The sequence below is a fragment of the Labrus mixtus genome, chromosome 16, assembly GCF_963584025.1.
Source record: "Labrus mixtus chromosome 16, fLabMix1.1, whole genome shotgun sequence".
Lineage (NCBI taxonomy): Eukaryota > Metazoa > Chordata > Actinopteri > Labriformes > Labridae > Labrus > Labrus mixtus.
This window is the reverse complement of record NC_083627.1, coordinates 23,569,945-23,573,799: the sequence shown is the minus strand read 5'-3', so window position 1 is coordinate 23,573,799 and position 3,855 is coordinate 23,569,945. Positions and strand designations below refer to the sequence as shown.

Sequence of the window (3,855 nt, the reverse complement as noted above, 5' to 3'; positions counted from 1 at the left end):
AACAAGTTCAGAAATACTGGGGAGGTAGGTGGTGTCTTTAGGATCTGCAAAGTTGGAACTGTTGTAACGGAAACTCCAAGAGAGGGCGTTTTGTAGGTGGGCTGTCAGGTGATGCAGTTTTCCACTTGAGTGGAGTAGATGAGAAGAGTGGAAGAACTCAGGATACTGTGCTTCCCACAGCAACGCTCCTGTTGGCCACTGTAGCTTGAAAACCTGGAGAATACATGCGCAAATAACAATACAATTGTTTCTGTGCACTGTATACAGAGTTGCAGCTATGAAGTTAGAAAATAAATCTTAACATTTTTAGCTGCACTTTGACCATCAATGTTGCAAGATTTTGTACAGCCCGTATGGTCTTCTCTCTTGCATGAAAACATTAGTAAACTGTCTGGCAGTAAAATGTGTAAAATACTGTATTTATTCAGTCACAATTTATTTTTTAGGTTTTTACCACAGCAGTAACATCAGCATGGTGCTCATAATATAACTGTGACAGACTCAACATGATGAATATTACAGATAATTTCTTCCTATGTGTTGTACTTATTCAAATCTTTGAAGAATATCATTTAAACAGTGTTTTCTTTGATGTACATATAGTGCATATCTAGAAAGTTTGCCTTAACGTCATAGACATTCACAAAGAACAAATAAGACCTTTATATCTCAACATACCTGTAGTTTTTCTGTTGCCTAGTGTTCTCCAAGACAATTGTGTGGCCCCTGTCCTCTTACCCACAGAGAGGTCTGTCCTCTCTGGTGACTTTCTGTATGTTGTCTCACTGGCACCCCGTCTCTCTTGTTGTTGGAGGAGACTATGTGAAAACAGATAATAGTTTAATTTGCTTGCTAATGAAATATACTGTTACTGATAATACTGACACGCGGCGCGCACGGAGTATGTGTGAATTGTAGGTTACTGTCGCCTCGTTTCCATAAAAAAAAAAAACCTTCAGCCAACGAAAATGTCCCGAACAAATGTAGAAGCGTCTCCATGAACTATTGAACCACAGTATTTTGTTTAGTTCTTGTGTAAATTTAAATAACTGATGCATTACTGTATTTAATCAGTAAACCATAATCAGAAACTTAAAAACGGTCAGACAATTAAACTGCTCTGATCCAGGACTATACTAGAAATTAGTTTTCATATATTTTATGCTATCTAAAAATATATATGATCAATAATGTCATTGCAAAAATGCGAAGTCATAATAATTAATAGTACAGCCATTGTAGAAATTGCATTAACTAACTAAAATTATTAGACATTAGAAACTGTTGCCAAGCAGGAAAATTAGAAGTAATCACCTCATCCCATGGACGCTGAACAAGTTGTTCCTTAGCACCTTTTTTTATGCACAATATCAACTCAAAAGCAAAATGAGCATGCCTTTGCTTGATAGAAGTGCTTTAACACTGTGTGGTATTGATTTAACTTTCCATTTTGTCCCTCTGTTTTCTTCACCAGGTGGCAAGTATGTCCCTCGTGCAGTGCTGGTGGACTTGGAGCCAGGCACGATGGACTCTGTGAGGTCTGGTCCCTTTGGCCAGATCTTTAGACCAGACTGTTTTGTCTTTGGTGAGAATGGAATGTGTTGTAACTTGGGTTGATGACATTCCCATAGTGTGATAGCTGAAAGTCATTTTCCACAGCTCAACTTTCAATATATTCAAAACAGAATACCAGTTATTTGTGTGATGGAGTCATATTTCCAATAGAATCAGATCCACTAAGTGTTGACTCTACAGCTGTGATTAATCTCTGTATTTGGATGTCACACAGGCCAGAGCGGAGCAGGTAACAACTGGGCTAAAGGTCACTACACCGAGGGAGCGGAGCTGGGCGACTCGGTCCTGGATGTGGTGAGGAAGGAGGCAGAGAGCTGCGATTGCCTCCAGGGCTTCCAGCTCACCCACTCGCTGGGTGGAGGCACCGGCTCTGGTATGGGCACGCTGCTCATCAGCAAGATCCGAGAGGAGTATCCAGATCGCATCATGAACACATTCAGTGTGGTGCCCTCACCCAAGGTTCATAACATAGAAATCATGTCATTAAAATTCTATCTCATGCCCCTCTTGTCTTTATTTCTTACCTTCATCTCTTTTTGCTTTTCTCTCTCACATTCCAGGTGTCAGACTCAGTCGCTGAACCGTACAATGCAACCCTCTCCGTCCACCAGCTGGTGGAGAACACAGATGAGACCTTCTGCATTGATAATGAGGCTCTGTATGACATCTGCTTCCGCACACTGAAGCTCACCACACCCACATACGGTGACCTCAACCACCTGGTCTCAGCCGCCATGAGTGGGGTGACCACCTGCCTGCGCTTCCCCGGGCAGCTCAACGCCGATTTGAGGAAATTGGCCGTGAACATGGTGCCCTTTCCCAGGCTGCACTTCTTCATGCCGGGCTTCGCCCCCCTGACCAGCCGCGGCAGCCAGCAGTGCAGGTAGAGAGGCACAAGCATGCTTTTTACACACTTAATCAAACCCTCACTTTGTTATTTCAAATGCATGTGACATGAATCTTAACTCCATTATCTTGTCTTTTTCCACGGGCGCTACCTCACAGTCGCCGCCATCTTCCGAGGCCGCATGTCAATGAAGGAGGTAGATGAGCAGATGCTTAATGTTCAGAACAAGAACAGCAGCGACTTTGTGGAATGGATCCCCAACAACATCAAGACCTGTGACATCCCTCCCCGCAGTCTCAAGGTGGCCGCCACCTTCATTGGCAACACCACAGCCATTCAGGAGCTGTTCAAACGCATCTCGGAGCAGTTTACTGCTATGTTTTCCGCCGCAAGGCCTTCCTCCACTGGTAAGTAAAAGAAGATTTTTTTTATCAGGACAGTGAAATGATGTCCCTGTGTTTGTGCAGGACTTCTCATTGTACCTCTAGACTCAAACGAGTTTGTCACAACACATCTGAGTGAGTGTTTCTTGTTTCAGGTACACTGGCGAGGGCATGGATGAGATGGAAGTCACTGAGGCTGAGAGCAGCATGAATGATCTGGTGTCCGAGTACCAACAATATCAGGACGCCACTGCTGAAGAAGAGGGAGAGTTTGAGGAGGAGGGAGAAGAGGACTTAGCCTAGACAGTACCATAAAAGTGCATCGAGCTGGTCACTGATCCATTTTTTGTTACTGGATGTTGACATGTAAACGATTGGTTTCAATAAAGACATAAGAATTGGTGCTATGCTGTGTGAATTAGTACTTCTTTTGTTTACTTACAAACACTGATAGCTTATTATTAATCATAAACGATAAAGCCTTAACATGATATTCATTTCATTTTGATCAACCTTTAACATACAAGGACGTCGAGGTTAAAGACTTAAACACAAGAAATGCAGCAATATTAACAGTTAATAATAGCATCTAGACACTGAAACACATATTCACACATGTAAACCATGTCCATTTAAATGAATTCACATTGTGAAACAGTTGCAATTTCCTCCCTGAGGTAGTTTGGACATGAGGTCTTTTGGACACTTGTGTTGATGTGATGGGGGTTAAACAATTCCACCTGCCCACATCATCAAGGCTGTGGTCGACAAAATGTGTTGACACTAACAAGAGAGAACCGACTAGTATTGAAGAGTACCAGTTAGTAAAAAAAAAAAAAAAAGACAAACCGTCAGAGCAGGTTGGACTAGTCTGCTGGTGCTGCAGGATGAGCTACAACAGGAGGTTTTCTTGCCAGTAATACCAAACAACCCTCCTTTGGTAGGTTGTGTTTGAGTTGACCTGTGTTCTGTGAGTGCACTGACTGAGTGTACGCAGCACTTATGTAAGTAGAGAGGCAGGTTAAGTCATCCAATTATTTCAATTAGTTA

At 42.5% G+C, this 3,855-nt stretch overlaps 1 pseudogene; it reads left to right on the top strand.

The window, feature by feature from the left end:
• Positions 1-1,472: 1,472 nt before the first annotated feature.
• LOC132990758 (tubulin beta chain-like) lies at positions 1,473-3,108 on the top strand (annotated as a pseudogene).
• Positions 3,109-3,855: the final 747 nt, after the last annotated feature.